This window comes from Puma concolor, chromosome D1 (assembly GCF_028749965.1).
Source record: "Puma concolor isolate L17-30 chromosome D1, mPumCon1.1.hap2, whole genome shotgun sequence".
Taxonomy (NCBI): Eukaryota; Metazoa; Chordata; class Mammalia; order Carnivora; family Felidae; genus Puma; species Puma concolor.
The window spans coordinates 93,341,602-93,362,482 of NC_141676.1; the positions used below are offsets into that span (position 1 = coordinate 93,341,602).

At 50.3% G+C, this 20,881-nt stretch overlaps 1 protein-coding gene across 5 annotated transcripts in view; it reads left to right on the plus strand.

The window, feature by feature from the left end:
- KIRREL3 (kirre like nephrin family adhesion molecule 3) overlaps positions 1-20,881 on the plus strand; it is a 554,399-nt gene that overhangs the window by 430,867 nt on the left and 102,651 nt on the right. The window lies entirely within an intron of this gene.

Genomic DNA, 20,881 nt, shown 5'->3' on the forward strand with positions numbered 1-20,881 from the left:
GATGGCATTTTAAAAAAATTTTTATGTTTGTTTATTTTGAGAGAAAAAGACAGGGCACGAGCAGGGGAGGAGCAGACAGAAAGGGAGAGAGAGAATCCCAAGCAGGCTCCGCACTGTCAGAGCAGAGCCTGATGCGGGGCTCGAACCCACAAACCGTGAGATCGTGACCTGAGTCAAAATCAAGAGTTGGACGCTTAACCAGCTGAGGCACCCAGGTGCCCTGCAGATGGCATTTTAAAGAGTTTTTTTCTTGTCAAAATGGGAAGATACCAAAACAGTGCCTCTTCTCTCTGAGCCCCTTCTCCAAACACATGCAATCCACCCAAATGTGTTATTCTTTTTCCCCTGGCTGTGGTGGACTTGGTTAAGAATGAGCAATCCCAGGTACCTTACCCCTGCCAAAACCCTCCCCCTAGTGAAGATTAATTGGGAATAAAGCAAGTTATTCAGAAAGAGGGAGGGAATAGAGGCATTAGCCAATGGGTAACAGAGCACCTAACTCCCTACCCTGCCTCCTCCTTTGCCTGTCGTTCTCACCCCTCCCAACTTCCCCAACACAGACATTCGTGCACATACACACAGCCACACACACAGTAGCTCCTGCTGCTGCTGCTGCTGCTGCTGCTGCTGCTGGGTAAACAAGGAGACAAAGGGGTGGCAAGCAAGCTAAGCCACCGCATATGATGAGTTCCACATCTCAACAACAAATAGACCAGATGGGAGGAGGGTGAGACAGTGGGGAGATGCAGGCTATGGACTGGCTTTGGCTCTGGAGGGTGGGAAGCACGAAAGAAGAGAAAGGAACTGCGGGGGAGGCAAAGGCTCCTCTGCTCCCCACTGCAGCCAGTCTTGCTACCCCAAGTGCCACATTATGCATGTTCTCTGTCTCTAAAAGGCGCATGCCCAAACTCCAGCACGTCTGCAGATAAGAAAAGGCATCAGCAAGCATGGGGAGCTGTTTTATGGTTTATAATTATCTTGTACCAATATTCAAAATAATTATAACTTCCACATATTAATAATTGAACTGGAATCGCAGCCATGACATAGATCAAGAAACAGAAATCGCTGTCCACACCTAGGTATAAATTGAACAATTGGTAAAATGGTAAAAAATAATTTTCTCCCAGATGCTGGAATTAGTGAGATATTGGAACAATTAGCTGCTTCTCCCATTAAAGATAAGGTGGTGATCATAATATTTCCAATTTAGAATAAATATAAAAGACCTACTTGTTCCGTATTAAAGCATATTTGTTCTGTTTTAGCAGTATCTAATAGGGTGTCTGTCACTGGAAGAGAAGTGGTCTCCTATTTCATCTGTCTCCTTGTTAATTTGGTATCTTTTTATCTCCTTCTTCCTCTTCCCTCCCCCTACTCCTTGCTACGGTCTAAAAAAAAAAATAATAATAATAATAATAATAATAGCTTGAGAAGGAGCAAGAGAAAAAATAATGAATGAACAGGAGTTTTATAGATCTGGGGTTTATCATCAGCTAGAGTAATCGCAATTGGTGCTGTTAAACTACACAAAGCAATAAAAAGAAAACACTACTCAAAGATCGTTTAAGGAGGCATGTGATAGTCAATGAGAGGTTTGCTCTATTTGGGAGCGCTTAATAGCTTCTCGGGTAGAATCTGCAGCATTTGGTGGGTAATGTGTTGGGGGGGGAGGGGTGTGTGTGTTCTTTCCTGTTTGGACTTAACACATCTGAGGCATCACATGGAGACACAAACAAAATTCAGTGAAGGGCAGTCGAGAGAGGAGGAAATGAAGACAGATTAGGCGTAAGAATATCAGGTGTGTTCGACATAATTGTCTTCATGTGATTAAGTACATGGTTCTTTAAATAGGAACTGCTGGAAAGAGATCATTTATTTATTCATCAAAAGTTCATTGAACACCTACCATAAAAATAATACCAATTGGCATAATAAATGCCAGACACTGTTCTAAGCACTGGAGCTTTCACAGGAAATAAGACATCATCCCTGCCCTCGAGGAGCCCACAGTTCAAACACACAGGTACCTCCCCATGTTACCGTCACCTTCATAAAGAAATCCTTCCGGACTGCCTTACCTAAATTAGATGCCCCTCTTCCCCCACCATTATGCGCCATCGTGGCAACCGGCTTATTTATTTTGTGGCACTTACTCTAATTGGGGATTACTGATTAGGCTGTCTGTCCCATCTAAGAGTTAAGCAAAGATGTTCCTCACCTACCCGTGGGCCTTTGCCCAGTGTCTCACACATAAGGAGTAGTCCATCAATTGTAATGTAACTAATGAATCAATGCCCTGACTGACAACAGAGGGATACACGAAGTCATCCACAGGTGTAAGGTGGGTCTTGAGAAAGAGCCACCAGGCAGAGCAAATTGACATGGAGCTTTCCACAAAATGAGTGTCCTAAGTCTTACCTCTCAGCCCTCCTCCTATTCTGGTACAATAGCCCCTTACTGGAGGCCAGGGCCCGGGCAGGTCAGCCGAGGGGAGGCCCCCACAGGTGGTCTCCCTCCTCTCTGCACCAGCTCTCCATCCTCTCCCCATCTACTGCTGGGCCACATCCTCGGGGCATCTCTAGACAGATATGCCCACCAAATCTGCAAAGGGAACTGTTCCCACTGTTTCCTTATCCCACACCCCTGACACACACACACACACACACACACACACACACACACCTGTATTCCCTTCCCTTTTCCTGGCTCTTCTCAAAACTGGCTCTCTCCAGTTTTCCTGGAGATCCCAGCCAGAACCACTCACCTTGTCAATGCACATTGCCTACCCAGGGTTGACACTATTCATAGGCAGGATACAAAGCTTTCACATGGCATCTGCTGAGGGGCGCTGCCTGCCTCTTGAAAAGCTTGGTATTCCTCTGTGTTAGAACTTCAACAACCCTAGAGTTATAGGGCGACCACCAACTCAGGGAGGCTCAGGATCGTTGAGTGGCTTGCCTAGGCGCAATGGGAAGTTGCCGGAAGAGCCAGGACCACATTCCAGGTCTCCTGACATCCAGTCCAGTGCTCTTGGAATTCCAAAAGAGGAGGCTCAGGCCATGAACAGAAGGGAAGCCCCTAATGCTTTAACTTGGTTTGGTTTTCAGGGCAGCTGAAGATACAGAGAAAGTGGGAGGGGCTGGGGGAAGGGGGGCAGAACACAGAAGTCTCCAGGTGGTGTGGGAGGAAATCAGGAAAGGCCTGGAATCAGGAAAGGCCTGGACTGAGAGACGTAGACCAGGGAAGATCATTTCTAAGGAACCAGAAAATTCTATTAGCCCCTAGGACTCTTGAGAAGGGGAAATGAGGAAGAGGATGTTTAATGGAGAAGAAAGGAGACAGCAAAGTCCTGGCCTGCCTTCCTGCCAGTTTTCTGAGGCCAAGGTGCGCCTGCGCGGGAGGCCCTGCCTCCTCCCCACAGGCGCACCCTCTGCGGTGCACAGCTGGCAGGGCGGGGGTTTTCCAGGACTTTCCGCAGTGACCGATTGCTTCTCCCAGCTCAGTGAAGGGAAAGCAGAAATGCCTCCTAGCGCTGTCGTTTTCATCTTCCTAGGAAGAAACAAATGCAAGTGATTAGCAAAGGCAGCTTCTGTTCACTGGAGACCTCTGGGCCCCTGGGGAGGGGCTTGAACCCCCGGGAAGGAGAAAGCCGGTCCCACAGATGGAGGCCCCCTACCGGCTCATGCGTGCCCTGCAGCTCCTCGGCTTCGCCGTCCTCATAGTCCAGACTCAACGTAAACACACCTCCACCACAATGCCCTCTGCCCGTCCTCACCTCTCACCCATGCGCAGGGGTGGGAACTCCGGGAGGATGGGAGCCCAGGAGTCTTCAGCAGCTCTCTGAACTATCTGTGCCGGCATGGAGTCTACCCTTTCTTTCCGCACTCCTGTTCCCCAGTCCACAAAAATTTGCCTAAAACGCCCTGTTTCCTGTCTCTCCCTTAACAGAGTTGGTAAGAAAAAGAGGTGCCCCCATCAGTGTAGTAGAAGGAGCACCTAAACATATGGAGCCAGCTGTGTGACCTTGGGCAAGTCCCTGAACATCCAGATGTCAACCTTCTCGTGTATGAAAGTGAATAATGTTGGATATGATCATCTCTAAGCCTTTGAAATGCGATGATTCAAAAAAAAAAAATCTGTCTTGGCTCCCAGCACTCTGCGCACACCCTATTCTCACCACTCACCCCCTAATTTTAAATGCGCTGGTCACCAAAGGAACCAGGACCAGGGTATTGATGGGCTGGCTTTGCTCAGCTGCCTCAGAAGGCAGACCTGTGTTTCTTTTTCCTGTCTGTTCTCTGAGAGTGAATTCAGGCCCATGTCAGCTGTCCCCTGGGTGGCAATGAGGCAGTCAAGCAGGCCTACAGGATAGTCTGCACTTTTTTTTCAGAGCAGAGGGGCAGCAGGACCCTGGCCCAGGGACCTGATCTAGTGGAGAACGGGTCTGATGACTTCTGAACCCCTGCCGCTCTGGCTGGTGCAGCCAAGCAGGCTGGCTTATGCTGAGGCCCCACAGCTTCCAGAGACTATTCTTTCACTGCCTGCAAGAGCCCCCAGGATGTTGGCTAATACTGTCATTTTGTTCATTGGGGCTTTTGGGTGCATTTTTTCTTATTTCATTTTTCTTACTGATGTGTTTTCTTCCACTGGGGCTGCAAAGCTGGTTATTTGTATAACGTTCCTGTTTATTATTTATGGCAAGACGCAGATTTCCAGGGCACTTTATGATTGTTATTTAATTCACTTGGCATTTTGGAACAAGAGGCTCGCCATTTCCATTCTCCTTCCGTGACCTGATGGAGAATTCCAGAGACTTTTCTGGGTCCCATGCCTCCAGCCACCATTCCTACTGGGAAACCTGCTTATCTAAGGTGGTCCTTGGCCACAGACCCTGCCCAGCTCCTTTCTAAACTTCCTGTTCCTTGGGGCACCTGGGTGGCTCAGTCGGTTAAGCCTCCGACTTCAGCTCAGGTCATGATCTTGTGGTTTGTGGGTTGGAGCCCTACGTCAGGCTCTGTGCTGACAGCTTGGAGCCTGGAGCCTGCTTCAGGTTCTGTGTCTCCCTCTCTCTCTCTGCTCTGCTCCTCTCTCTCTCTCTCTCTCAAAAATAAATAAACATTAAAAAAAAAATGTTCTTAACTTCCTTCTCCCTCATCCACATCCAGTTCTCAGCAAGACCTAGAAATGTCACCTCCCAAATATCTCTTGAGTCCAACCACCTGGGTTCACCTCCCGGCCACTGCCCTTGTCCCCATCACCACTGTTCCTCGCTGGACTACTGAAGCACTCTCCTAGCAGATTCCTTGCACCCACTATGCCCCCGCCTTCCCCCTCAATTCGTTTTCCACACTTCAGCCAGAGCAATATTTCAAAATGCAAATCTGATGTCACAGTCCTCTTGAAAACATGTGAATGGCTTTGTATTGCTTTTAGAAAAAATGTCAAAATCTTCAGCATATTTTACAAGGCTATAAATGATCCAGTCCTCATCTTTGTCCCCTTAACACTGTACCCCAGACACATCAGCCTATTTCAGCTCCTCAAACAGGAATGGCCCGTCTGCCACAGGGCCTCTGTCTCTACTGGTCCTTCTTAGCTCAGTCTGTACATGTAAGTTCTTACTGCCATTATTTAACTAATACTTGTCTTCCCTACCCTTCCCTTAATCTGTAAGCTCCGTTGGGTCTCCACTACATCCCAGGACCCTAGCATAACGTTTGTACAGCGTAGACATTGAAAGAAGAGCGAGGGAAGTAACCTTCTCCGCCCCTGGTCGGTGGCTCCCAAGATGCTGGGACTGGGTGATCTGAGAATCAGGGACCCCTAGAAGAAACATTACAGATCACGTGAGGAGGTGGAAACTGAGACTCAGGAAAGTCATGTGACTTGCCCTGAGTATCTCAGCCTGCAAGCGATAGAGCCAAGACTTGAACCCAGGCTTCTGACCCTAGGTGGGGTCCTCCTGTCTCTTAACCATGCTGAGTCTTGGAAGTCGGGGAGTCACAGGGTTGGGTGGACCAATCAGGGAAGTCTGCCCTCAAAATATGGGTTGAGGCTGTGTTTTGAAAGAGACGAGAAGCAAAGAGAAAAGGAAGGGGAGTAGGTTCTTTGATGTGGACATGATGCAGAGAGAGTAGAGTCATCGCCCCCTGTGAGCCCAGCACTGTGCCTGGCTTAGGAACCTCAGAGAGGCTGGACACAGCCCCGTCCTCAGGAACTTTGCCCGCCCCTTGGGGAGAACTGCATATATTTCATACCAAGCTGCTACTGCGGTTGTTTTGTTTTCGTTTTTCCTTTCAGCGTTGTGGTTAGTATGCTTGCTGGCTAAGCACTGTAGCTGGGGAGTCAGAAGAATCTAGATTCTAATCCCAGGCATCGTCAGAGCAGTTTAGAACCATATCATCTGAGGTGCTCAAGGCCAGAAGGGACCAAAGATCACCCAGTCCACACCCCCTTCTGATGGTCGGTATCCCCGCCAAGTACCAATGCACAGGAACACTTGTGAATGCTGTGGTGCTGTGCGCTCCCTTAGTCACCAGTGCCTCGCCCTGTGCTAGGTAGGCCCTCGGTGTGTAATGACACAATTCCTGCCTCCAAGGATATCGCGGCAATTAACATACAATGGCACAATTGCTGTAACCAGCTATGCACAGGAGGAGATAAAGGGAATCCAGTCAAACTCTAGGCCAAGTGAGTACTGCCCAGGAGCGCCCTCATACTTTTTTTGTGAGGCCATTGCAACCTATGTTTGCATCCCTCCAGAGAGGGAAAACTTGCTGTCTACCAAGGCCATGGGCACCTCCTCGGCCAGGCTCTCACAAAGGGCTTCAACCCCTTCAACCCCCGAACATCTACAGTTTATCATCTAACTGCACTGATGGCCTTGGAACCAAGTGACTTAGGTGACAGCCACTGGCAAAATCCTGGGGTCTCACCCTCTGCGCACTGTGTCCTGAGGGGGCTTCCTTCCTTCTCTCTGCCTCCCTTCCTTCCATCCTCAGTGAGCTCCAAAAGCTTCATCCCTGAATGCCAAGACCCTCCCTCCACCCCTCTCCCTAGGGTGAAAGAGTCTGAATAAATGAGCGTGCTTAATGGCCTGCGGTGCCATAAAGTTTTTAGAGCTGTGTGCTGGAATGAGGAGGTTCAGGCTGAGATGAATTATCCACGGCTCTTATCAAAGGAGAGTCAATAAAAACCTGAAGGAGCTTGCCCCATCTCCGTGGAGTGGCCATGTCACGTCACTGGGTCCTGCGTTCTGGAAATAATAATCGGACGGACGCATTTTTTCCCCCTGTTCCATCTGCTTTCTTCCCTGTGCCTTTCCTTCTCAAATGTATTAGTTTCTATGGAAACTGTGTTGTTACTGGTATAGGAGGAGTTTAATGACATTCAGAAGTACCAAATCAAGTCCATTTATATAATGGTTTGAAATACACATAATGGCCTATGGAATATAGGACACGGCGACAGTTTCAGTAACTGCGTACAGAGTGTGGGATAAATAGAGCAATGTAATACTCCCCACCTCCAAGTCAAATGTGCCAGGAATAACCACTATTCTTCATACTAAAGAACAGCACTTCTCAACCATTATTCATGAACGAATCTCAAACACTATACCAAGCTGTTCTCCTCTCCCTGAGGAAGGACGGTGGCTGGATGCTGGGGGACTCTGCACCCAGAGCTTTGACCTGAGCAGGTACAGAGGAGGGAGTCTGACCTCAAGGAAGAGAGGAGGGGAGGAGCCATTCTGCAATGGGATCCTTGGGCCCCGCCCCCTGGACTACATTCCTCCCCCATCTATTCCTCTGGCTCGTTTCTGTCTGATTCAGAGAAGATTTATCAGGCACCTGTTGTGTGCCAAGTGCTGTGGGAGACATGGAGATGAATGACAGAGAGAGGATGCCTCATCTTAGCTCAGGTTCAGCCAGCAACAGGCCCTGAGCAAGGTCTTGCCTATAATGGTCCATCTGGGAGGTCCAGAGAGTGCTAGAAGGATGACAGGGAATCGACACTGGAAAGGAAGGGCATCCAACACAGGCGGTCTCATCAAGCCGGCTACTAGACTGGGTGGCTGGAGTCCACCCCCAGTGGGAATGCCAGAGAAGGGAAGTGGCATTTACACCTCAAATTTGGACCACCCAAAGAGTGAGGAATGGGTCTGCCAGCTCCTGTCAGTAACTGGTTGTGACCTGTTGGGGTGGGCTTATAAATTCCCTGGCACTTCTGGCCTGCCCTCCGTGAGGCCGAGTGTCCTTTGGCTTAAGAGAGACCTCAGGTTGCCGATACTGGGGATTAGCAGTTAGCCTTCGGGCACTAAAGTGGTCAAGAGTCGGGAATACGGCAAGGGAGGCGGGCCATCTGACACAGTTGGCTGCAGTTCTCGAAGAATTTTGAGTCCAGTGGGGAGACAGACATATAATAAAATAGCAGAAGGCAGGGTGATGGGAGAGCTATGGAAGTATATGGGCGATATGTTCTTAGAGCAGAGAGGTGGGGCAAGCCATTGGTTCTGACTTGAGTAATACTGGGGGACCCTGAGAAATCAGGAGAAGGGTGGGGAGCTAATCTACAAAGACACAGGGAGGCACTTACACACACTTACGTCGTGTAATCCTCATCACATCACAAAGTAGGCATGTTATCTCCATTTTGAGCATAAACAGAGGCTCAGAAAGATTAAGTCATCTACCCAAAGGCATCCAGCTATTACCTGGTGAAGCTAAGACTCAGACCCTGGTCTTCTTACCTCCGCTCTGCCTCAGGTTGCTTTGTGTATTAGGGAGATGAGGGTGGGGTGACTCCCTCCATCACCATGACCGAGCGCCTGTCATGGACCCGTGTAGACTTCTCCCTCATGGCCACTGACCACTGTCTCCCATATCTCCCTGCATTACGCTGCCCATGGAGACCCCCCATCAGCCACCAGGGCGCCCCTCTAACCCTGCCTCAGATATAGACTGGACTGACTACACCTAACACTGAGTGAATTATCTGGAATTCACTGCCTTAGGGGTGTAGGAAGGAGGAGAGAAAGCATGGGATGGGGGTACCTCAGTTATGGTGGCCCCACAGGCATGCTTTCCACCCTGTCCTCAGCCTCTCCTCTCCCAGCCCTGCTCTAAGCCCATGACTTCAGAAAGAGGAAGAGGGACCAGACATACACATTTCCCTGGAGCAGCATTTCCGTAGCATGGTAATAGGTTTTCCATGAAAACCAGGCTCCATGGTTAAATAAGCGGGGGCGGGGCGGGGAGAAGCTGGGTCAGCCCCCACTAAACAGGTCCATCCTACAGAACGCATCAGAGATTTTAATATGCCAAAGGGCACAGGGAACCACTGAAAGGGGTATATGGTTCGCAGAGCTTCCCAAACTTGTTTGACTACAAAACGGTTTTCCTTAGAGCGTGTTTTAGGACTAATGTTCCTTGGAATCCATTTTGGGAAATGACGGTTTAAGGCCCAGATCTGCTGCCAACTTGTGTGAGTTTTGTCAGATAGGCAAAACTCAAGCCTGCCTTGTGAGGACCAGAAAAATAGCACATTGTAAAGTACAATACAAATAAGATTGTGCTCCTATTTCTTTACATGAAACAAACACATTCAGTTTCCCAGAGAACATTTCATCACAAGTCAAACAGTCAACAAATAAATGTTTTTAAAAGTAAGTTTGGTTCCTAGGGGCGCCTGGGTGGCGCAGTCGGTTAAGCGTCCGACTTCAGCCAGGTCACAATCTCGCGGTCCGTGAGTTCGAGCCCCGCGTCAGGCTCTGGGCTGATGGCTCAGAGCCTGGAGCCTGTTTCCGATTCTGTGTCTCCCTCTCTCTCTGCCCCTCCCCCGTTCATGCTCTCTCTCTGTCCCAAAAATAAATAAATGTTGAAAAAAAAATTAAAAAAATAAAAAAAATAAAAAAATAAAATAAAAGTAAGTTTGGTTCCTGACTAGGTGTGTGGCCTTGACCTTGATCTCTCTTGACCTAGGCTTTCTCATCTGCAAAATGGGCATACGCGTGATGCTGATACAGGTTCTTTGAGAAAGCATAAAGCACCACAAGATGCAAGGCATCACTGCAAGAGTTCCAGGCTAAAACCCTCAATTCAGTCCCATTTTGCTGAGATCAAAACAGGGAGGGTGCGGGGGGAGGGAGCTGGCTAGTGGGAGAAATAACAATGGCAATAATTTTCATCCATATTTATGATGTTAGGAGCCTTGTATGAGCATGTCACTGAGGGGAGAAAATGAATATTTCATGAGTAAACACTAAATGTAGTATTAAGATAAAATGGACAGAAAGGCCCCAACTTAACCTCTGCAACCAGGTTCAACTGGGGAGGTCAGTGCAGGCCGTGTGACTGGGCTCCAGGGAGCAGGGCAGTTGGTCAGGAGGAAAGAGCTCAGTCTCTCAGCATAGATGGGGAGCTGTCCCCCGTGACTGGTGGAGACAGTCCTGCTCTGGGATGCAGAAGAGCCAATGCCCACACATGTACCAGCTGAGTAGCCTTGAACAAGTTACCATAACCATTCTCCTCCAGGTTCACGCTATAAAATGGGGATGATAAGATCAGCCTTGCGTGTCTGTGTGGTCTCAATCCAAGCCCAGCTGTTTGGAAGACGGCTTTATAGTGCACACAGGTGGGAAGTGTTATTATTCATTTATTCACTCAGCAGACATTTATTGAACACCTACTATGCACCAGTCGCCGCCACGGCCGCTTATTTATCATTTGCTGTGTGCCATACACCGTGTTCATCATTTTATCCACATCACCTCACTTATCGTCACGGCCATCTGAGAGGGATCTGTTACTACTTCCATTTTCCACATAAGGAAGCGAAACTCTGGAAGGATAAATAACTTGCCCAAAGCTGGATAGCTAGTCAATGGCAGAGTCCAGAGCTGTATGAAGCCAAAGCCCTTTATTCTACACTAAATGGCCCGTCCTTGTCCATACTGCTTCTGCAGAGTCAGTGGGGCGCCCTGCCTCCACCTCTGGCCAGCTCTTCCCTGTTCTGTCCATGCTTTGTGCTTCTTATCGCCAGTGCTGCTTCCTCACCCAAAGGGGAAAGCCTCGCAGTGCCCTCTTTTGGCTCCCCAGGATACCCTCCCTTTGTTTTCTGTCCCCACTCTCTTCTCCCAGCCTCTGTCTGATGGTCTGTCCTCCACAGTACAGTCACCCTGGGGTGTTCATTTCCATCCCCATCCAATAGGACTTTAGCCTCTCAAGCCCCTGGACAGCCTGTATGTCTTATCTGGGCGACCCATTGGGTGGTGTGAACATGAAACACCTCCTACCTGTGAAACACCCTTAGAAGATGGAGGAAAGACATCAGATGGGGCAGTGCCGGGATTAAACCTAGCCAGATCTTCCCTGACCCTCTCTGCCCACCGCACAGCACGAGGACACAACCATCTCTGCAAATCTCCTCCCTCTGGGGAAGTTCCATGTTATCTTGCCTCATTCTTTCTCCAGAGATGAAGAGATTGTTTTAAACCTGCCGCCCCACCCGCTCTGCTCCTGGCTTCCAACGCCATTAAGTTTCATTATAACAAATAAACACCACAATGACATTTATAAGTTACCACTGAGCACAGAAGCACAAATATGAAGCAGATAAACTGCATTTGATCCAAATAATTACTGCAGGCAATATCGGGCTTAGTCTGAGCTGGCAGCCGGGTACCGAGTAATTTATTAGATTGCGTAAGGCAATGTTGCACGTTGAGTTTTTCATTATTGCGTCTCTTCCCCTCTCCGTGGTCTAAATAGGTTAGGGGAGTTTAGACAGTGCGTGGCCAAACAAAGACAGACTTTGCTCAAGCAGATTAAGGCTGGGAATTCCAGCCAAGTGTCCGGGTATGGCTGCTTCCCAACCAACGTGGCACTTGAGAGAGAAGAGAGGGTTTAGGATTATCGTGATAGTGCCAGCCAAGGGCAGTTCCCCGTGTGTACTCCCCACCCACTGGCCCAGATACAGAAAGAGGCCCCACGAGGGAGTAAATGGAAGGATGGATGGAGCCCCCAGGACACCAAGCCTAGGTCCCTGCTGGGTTCCTTTGTGCTCAGCCAAAGACCCTCTCTACCAAAAGGCCCTCCGTAGCTCTGGGCAGCCTCAGACCCCAGTCCCAGACCTCTCCTGCAATAAATAAAGGGAAGGAAGCAGTCTGCCAGCCAACTCTGCAAAACAAAGCAATGAGAGCTGGCTACCGGCAGCCACCTCCCTGCCAAACCCAAACTCATAAAGTTTGATTCAAGGGGTTACAATGCCTCCTATTCAGAGTCCCTCCTGCCCCATTCCCCCAGCCTTAGTAAATTACCCAATAAGCAGCAAGGACCTGTAGTTATTGTGTAGTTAAATGGTATTTGCCCAGTAAATCCTGAGCAGAGTACTAACGGTGATATACAGTAACTAATTACGGACATGAATTCTCTCCCCAAGACGCCAAGTGTTACCAAATATTGTTGCATTTAGGGGAAGAGGCTTGAGAGCGCCTCTGTTCCCTCTAGCGCAGCCGGGAGTAACTCTTCTATTAGAGGAGCTGCTGCACTCCTGGCTGGAAAATAGGGATGTCCTGGGGGCAGGCGGGAATGGGGCCTGGGAAAAAACTCCCATTTGCTGCCCCTGATCCCATGCCCCAGCAGAAGGGCCTCTCCGGGCAGCAGCTGGTCCTCCTTGGGCGGTCTCAGAACAGATAAGAGGCTCAGCACTACGGTGTCGCAAAGGCCAGAGCCCCCAGCCGTGCAGGGAATGGAAGTCATTATTCACCCAGCCCAGGACTCAGCAAGAAAGCTAGTATAGGGGGTGGGCCTCTGCAAAAAAGCTTCTGAATGGGGATGCAGCAGGGTAGGATCAAAAATGCCCGGTGCCTCTGCCTAGCTGTGGACGACTCTTGCCCTGAATTATTGCTCGTGGACCTGATCTCAGCCCCAGGGGTGCCCGGGAGTATCAGAGGTTTCTCTGGCTGATTGTGGTCTGCAGGTGGGGCAAAGCCTGTGCCCGAGGCAAGAAGCAGATGTCCTGTCAGGTTCCTGTCTGTTTTTGGAGCACAGCTGGGGGCAGCTGGAGGACAGAGTACAGCCAGTCTCTGCTTTCTGAAGAGGAAACTAACTACACAGCTCAAGCGCTCTCTGTGCTTACGGGGAACTATCGAGTAAACAAAGGCCCAGAGCCGGAGTCTGCCAGCTCCAGCACAAGCTGTGACCTTGGACAGGTTACTTAACCTCTCCGAGCTTCTGTTTCCTAGTCCATACAATAGAAGAGATTCTCCCTATCTCTGAGGACTGTGGATGTGAAAACGGCCAGGCTGGAGCTGGGGTTACCCCTCCAAGGAGCCGGTTCCATCCTTCTGGCCACCAGCTCATCTTCTGAGATGGGCTCAGAGACCCAGACTAAGCCTGCTAGGCACTAAGCAGAGCCCTCAGCCCAGCTTGGGTGCCCCCAGCAGTGTGCACAGACTCTGTCCCTCCTCTCAAGGTGATCACAGCACAAAATCCTTGACCAGCGTTTCCATTGAAGCAGTCAAAGACTGGTGCAATCGTTGCAAATTTGTTTTGTTTCGCGTGTTGTTTGCGGACACATTTTCAGGGTTGAAACAAATGATCCGAGCCCTTGCCAGGGTCACAGTTAGGTGGTGACGGAAGAGGCTGAGTGAGGTGGACACAGGCTGGGTTGGGAGGCATACACTTGCTGTGGAACATGGGGCTAGCCGTGCTGTGAGCCTTGGCATTCAAGTCTCTCCATCAGGACGGAGGGACAGACATTGGAACTTTCTCCACAGGAGGTCATGAGGGCAGATTGAGTAAAATCACATATGTGAAGTTCTTTGTGAAGTAGAAAGTATACACAAGAGTTAGCCGTGGTTAATATCCCAAACCAACCAGAAGAAGACACCCAGAATCCCAGAGCAGCGAGAACAAGAATCACTTTTTTAATTAGGACACATGTAGAGTCAGCTCTCAATTATCTGTTGGCAAATTGTCCCCATTCCTGGCAAAGCTATCACCAAGATTGCTCAAGGAAGTCCTCTGTTAACATTTCACAGCTTCTTATTTTGCTCTTATTTGCATGAGTCCCAAAGGGAATGAAAGTCCTTTAAAGGCAAAATCAGTTAATATCCCCGCCCCCTTCTAGGGAAGGTGTTGAGCCATAAACACAGCGACCCGGGGGAGGATGGAGTATGGCCGGACTCTAGCTGAGAGCCAGAACCAGAGGTGATGTTCTGCACCCAGCTGAGCAGGCGGTGGGAGGGAGCTCCGTCCCTGGGTTTTGTTTTGTTTTGTTGAGTATTAAAACTTCCCAGAACATCAAACACATCCATATTCAAACGTGAATACCAAAACGCATCCCAAAGTTGAAAATGAATGTTACTTAGGATTATTCATTATTTTGGAATGTCCATCATTTCTGGAGTATTCACACCCTTGCTCCTCTCCATTAATGAAGATAATTAAGAGTTGATTGTATTTGGGCTCCAAGACGGGAGAAATTCAGGACATTGCGATTTACTCCCTGTTGGGAACGACACCAGAAGCCATGAGAAGATTTCTCTATAAACACCGGGTCCGAGTTGTGGTTGCCGCTGCAAAGTGGCATAAAAGTAGCTCATCCTTAGTCAGGTAAGCATCCGACTCTTGATCTCGGGATCCTGAGATCGAGCCCCACATTGGACTCCGGTACTGGGTGTGACGCCCGCTTAAAAAAAAATGTAAAACGTAGCTCATACTTCAAGACCAGACTGCATTATCCACACAGCGCACCCTGGCTTTTGTACCTGTCGGTGGCAAACAGCCATGCTGCACTACATGCGACACCTGGAGACCATCAGAACTGCACAGGACCTTCTGATTCCTTGAGCACGTCACAGAGGGACCTTGGGGTCCACTGCAAGGGGGCCAAGGGGCTGGACTCAGACCCCCGCTTCACCCAGCCTGCCTCCGCCCACTTCACACACTGGCGCTCCATATGAGATCCCACTGGCAAAGGATACCATGCACTGAAAAAAAAAAGTGTGAAAACCACTGGCTTCATCCAATGCCCTCACCGAGCCGTGAAGGAAACCCCGGTGCGCCCAGAGAGAAACAGCAGCCAGATCAAGGCAATACAATGACAGCCAAAAACAGAAAGAACCCCGTTCCCCTGACCCTGCGCTGTTTGCATTGAACAGAGCCTCCCAAATATTCACCAAAACCCACCTGCGGCAGGATTACCCAGGAAGGGGGGGGGGGGTGGAATGCAGACTCCTTGGCCTAGCTCAGATCTGCTCTCCCTGCATTTCTGGCTTGGAACCCAGGAAACTGCATTTTCAGCAAATTCCCCAGGTGATTCTTAGGCATAGGAGACTTTTAGAACAATTTCCCACTGGCAAGGTCTATACCAGGATAAAATGGTTGTTTTAAGATGTTTGTTAAAAAAAAGGGGGGGGGGGGGCGGGAAATGAGGTTTAAGGACACGGATCTTCCTCAAACAGACCAAGTGTCCTTGGGAGATTTGCTTTTACTTCCACGTGCCTCGGTTTTATTCTTCTTCAGCCGTGGGTCCTCCCCACTCAAAAATAAGACTTTGGATAAACCAGAACAAAGAGCCTTCCTTCCGGCTGAAAGGGAGGGACCTAATACACTGAGTCTAAATCCTACGTTTTACACGTGGGGAGTCTTAGAGAAGGGAAGTATCAGGCCCACGGGCACACAGCTAAGAAGCAACACAGGCAGCACCCGATGGTACCTTCTGAGCCTGGGTGCTCACCAAGAGGACAGCTTCCTGTGTCTTTACAGTATCTCTTCTAAAAGGGAACAGAGAGGGGTGCCTGGGTGGCTCAGTTGGTTAAGTGTAGACTCTTAATTTCAGCTCAGGTCATGACCTCACGGTTCGTGAGTTCGAACCCCACATCGGCCTCTGCACTCAAAGCACAGAGCTTGCTTGAGACTCTCTCCCTCGCTCTCTGCCCCTCCCCTGCTCACTCTCTGTCTCTCAATAATAAATAAACTTTAAAAATATTTTAAAAACATAGGGCGCCTGGGTGGCTCAGTCGGTTGAGCGCCCGACTTCAGCTCAGGTCATGATCTCGCAGTGGGTGAGTTCGAGCCCCACGTCGGGTTCTGTGCTGACAGCTCGGAGCCTGCTTTGGATTCTGTGTGTGTGTATGTGTGTGTGTGTCTCTCTCTGCTCCTCCCTACTCACACTCTGTGTCTCTGTCTGTCTCTCAAAAATAAATATTTTTTAAATTTTTTGAAAAAATTAAAAAATAAAAGGGAACAGAGATGCTGGACACCTTGGGGTCAGTCAGTCCACAGCCCTGCCTCCCAGTGGTTCCCACACTGATATGCCCTAAGAGGGTAACCATACGAGCTCAGTCTGCCCAAGGCCCAAGGCCTACACTTGCTTTCAAGCTAACGACCTAGCTCTGTCCTGCTCTTCAGCATCACCTCCTTTCTCTCATGCTGCTCCTCCCCTCCCCTAACAATGGTGTAGAGAGCACATACTCCTGAACATATAAGTGCCTGAGGCTCAGAGAAGGAAAGGGGCTTAGCCTGGGCCCCATGGTCAGCCTGCAGCAAGCCTGAGACAGCATCCAGGCCTCCAGCTTTCATGGGCTGCCTGGAGCGTCTCCCCTCTATACTGTATACCCTCCCCCCACCGTCACCACCAAAGCCCACACAACTCTGCCCTTCCCATCTCGGTCAGACTCTGGGCTGACCGCAGGCAGGGATGGATGGGCTCCTTCACAGGTACCGATGCACCAGTATTTCCAGCAGCACTTATCAGCGTCTTCTTGGCATCCAGAACTTGGCTGAATGGATTGAGGATTATCTCTCCCTGCCACTAATGAGGACAGTGCAGGCTCTGGCCCGGGCCACGGGCTGATAATCAGTAGGCGAAGGATTTATAGTGACTTTGGAGTCACCCTGCCTCGGCCAGCCCCATTGCTCTTCATTAAAGACCCATGCTGTCCAGGACAACCTTGGCGGATTGTGCATCCCGACGAGAGGTGTGTGAGACCGGGAGAATCGCAGGCAAACCGGGCTGCCCCAGCTCAGACAAGGAGCGAGGGCAGGAAAGCGTGGCCTCCAAATTTCTGCCCCACATCCAGCCCTGGGAAGAGCGGTCTGGCTGTCCTGTGCAAGCCCAAATAAAAATCCAGGCAGTTTCTGGAACGTGTGTGATATTGGCAAGCTTCTCCTCACCCATGTGTCCAAATCAAGCTACTAGTGGCTGCAAATGATAATGTTGAGGGTGAAAGTGTTTTCAAGTCCCTCTCCCAGCAGAGAGGTCTAGAAGACACAATGGAGAGATGTCCCCCCCGCCCCTTCCACCCCTGCCTTGTTCTTCCGGCTTCCCTGTTTGTATTTCCAGTCCCAATCCAAGGGAGGATAGGGTTGGGTGACCTCTTGCCATCCCGACAGGGCTCTAAGCCTATGCAAAGCTGATAGGAGTTAACTGTACCACCCAAGCCAGCTGTGTCCAAGACACCCAGCCTGGAGTAACCATGTCCCTCTTAGACAGCCACGTCAACATTCATAACTCTCCGTATCTGGAGATGAACTCCCAGGTCAACACCAAAAGGTGAGGACCCATTGTAGAACCGCGTCTCTACTGCCTGAGCCAGGTAAATGCTCAGTAAGCGTGAGTTATTCACACCAGCTTCCCCCGGACCCACGGACCCAATTATACCCAGGACACCTTCTCCTGATGATTCGGGGCCCTTCTCCATCAACATATTTACAGCTGAACTCACTGCCCCCCAACATGCTTCCCCTCCTGATACAGAAATGGTTCCACAAGTAAGTCATCTGTTCCCCCTTCCCACCTGTCCTACAGGCCAGGGAGAGGGGCGCCTTTATGCCCCCACGTCTCTCATCCGCTGTCATCCAAGTGACTCCTAAATCCACTTGCTTCTTTCCACGGACGCAGCTTTAGCCTGAGCTCTGTTGACAGCAAAATCTTTCTGATCAGGCTTCCCATCTTCAGATTATCCTCCTTCATCCACCCTACTCACTGTCACCGCTGTGATCTTCCTAAAACTCAGATCTGAGCATGTGGGTCAGAACCCTTTGATGATTTCGCATCAAGTGCCAACTTCTTAGCATGCATTGGAGGGCCTACACAGTCAGACCTACCATGATTCCCTAGACATGCGTCCTGCTGAACACCTGACATGCCCACCTGCCATGCACCCATCCTACAGGTTCGTAGTGATGGAAGCGGCTCTGTTGTGGAAGGCGTGCAGGGCTCTGGGCTCTTCACACATATCGTCCTGTTTAATTCTCACAAACAACCCAGCAAGCACTGGTTACTATCCCGATGGGGAAACTCGGGTTCAGAGGGCCTGAGGAACGTGCCCAGGGACACTCTGCAATGGCGGAGCCAGAGATCAAGACAAAACCATGCAGCCTCAGCTCTTATTCTCTGAGCACTTTTTCTTTCTTTCTTTCTTTCTTTCTTTCTTTCTTTCTTTCTTTCTTTCTTCTTTCTTTCTTTCTCTCTTTCTTTTGAGAGAGAGAGCGTGAGCATGAGTGGGAGGGGAGCAGAGGGAGAGAGAAAGAGAGAGAATCCCAAGCAGGCTCCACGCTCTTAGTGCAGAGCCCAACACGGGGCTTGAACTCATGAACCGAGAGATCATGACCTGAGCCAAAACCAAGAGTCAGAGGCTTAACTGACTGAGCCACCCAGGCGTCCCATCCCTGAGCCCGTTCTGACCTCCATGCTCTATTCATGCTGTTTCTGATCCCAGGAAACATTTCCTTCTTGCCCTCATCTCGTTCACCCTTCGAGGCCACTTCAGAAGCCAAGCCTTCTGTGACTCGTTCCCTCCTTCCCTCAGAAGGAACAACGTTCCTTCCTCGGGACTTTACACCTCACTTTCGGCACTGACTGTGTAGCGTCGGTTATTCCGGTCCCTTGTGCACCTGTTTGTCTCCCCCGGGCTCTAAGCTCCTTGTCACAGAAAATACATCAGTCCCCACTCTGCATCCCTGCACCCAGCCAGAGGCCTTGGAGACACGGGGACCTGCCCCTGCCTGTGGCCGGCACCATCAAAGGTACCATTCCACTCTCCCTAACAACCAGCTTAATTAGTCAGTGGGCTCAGACATAACCCCATCACCCCCAGTCCTCTCCCCGGAGTAGGACATGACAAGGCATTCTGGAAACTTCCCAGAATTCATTCTCCTGCATCAGGAGCTGGTCCTGTGCTGAGCAGAAGTCCAAGACTTGGGCTTCCAGATGTGATCTATCTTGTCCTGGCCCCTTCCCACTCTGCCTGGCATTATTTCGTTACCAGCTAGGGGCCTCTGAGCTGGCTCCTTCCTCCTCTTCAGGGAAGAAGATTTCTGCTGGCTTCTGGGGATGGGGGCGGTTTCCTTTCATCTCCTATGAAGCAATTTGCATCCTCCAGGCTAGGAGAAAGCTGGCAATAAATATCCCCAGTACAAGTATGCTTAAAGCCTTCCCCAATTGGTCACTAATAGCAGAGCAGACGGCAACATTTGAGCCTTTTCTGCATGGCTGACCAGGCAGCTCCATGAGACTGACGTTGGCTGGGACCATGGCAATGACAGAGCTACAGGAGGCCCCAAATGCTCTCTCTCACCTGCATGACTCATGGGAAGAAGCAGATTCTAATCAGTCCAACTTCAGATTTGCAGAGCCTCCCTTCCCAGCTCTGGGATCCTTCACTCCAGGTGCTGTGTGGCTCCCCTTTTGACAGTCCTGGGCTCGTGGATGGTGAGGCAAAGAAGAACAACCCTTTATGAAACACCTGAGTGTGCCAGGATCATTTACACATGAGTCCTCTCCTCATGGCAGCTTTGCAAAGTAGGCATGTCACTTCCATTTTCCAGATGAGAAAACTGAGGCTGGGAGTGGGTGAGGAATGGGGCCCAGATCATAATGCTAGTGACGGGGCCAGAGTTCCTTCCCTGGCTTGCCTGTCCCTGTGTCCTTTCCACTATCCGAGACCCAGGCCCTGGCAGGTACTCAAAGCAGGTCCCTGAAGTTACTCATCACTCATGCTTTTCCTTGCACGTTTCTCCTAACCCAGAATGACACCTGTCCTCCACTGCATTCCCTATTATCATGATTCCTCCTCCAGGAAGCCTCTAGGTTTCCTCCCTCCAGCCCTCGTGCTTGCAGTGGGCCTTTCTCAACCCCAAAGAACTTTATGTGACCTCGCGAGGAGACTGAGCACTTTCTGCCTTGCAGCCTCGTGACTTGTGGCAAATGTGGCCATCCACCCACTCGCAGTAAGTTTTTGCAGAATGTCCTGAGATTTGAAGCAGGCAGGATTTCACTGGGCTGCCCCACGCTCAGGCACAGGGGTGGTGGTGGCTGCTTCCCCAGGGCACTGGAGACCTTACTCCACCTGTTCCTGGGCCACTGGGCATCTCCAGGGCACCACTCAGCCTCTCAGAACCCTGCTCCTTTGCCAGTTTTCTCCCACTCTGAAGGAGCAGGATGAGGGTGGCTGTGTGCACATGTTTGCAGAGTACTGGGCTCCTTAGAAGCCGGGCAATCGTTCCAGGTGGCCTAGCTCCTGCCCAGGTCAAGCTGGGATTGACCCTAAGGACAGTAGTCACCTCCCTTCCGTCTGCTGCTGGAGCAAAGTCTTGACCAAAGTCCCCAGTCCAAGAGAGGAGACGGGGAGAGTGAGCCCCTCATGCCATCTCTGGACTGCCTCTGGTCTGACCGCTGAGCACAGACTGAAAAAAAAGGGATGTCAGGGACATGGGGACATCAGCAACCCTGCTTCCCATATCAGGCTCCAGTGCAGTGTGCACTGAGGCTTTCTCTCTTTGGTTACACTAACCCCAAACCTCATGTTGTTTGCACCAGCCCACGCTGACCCTGTGCGTATTCCCTCTCACCACTGCCGTGGAACCGCCGA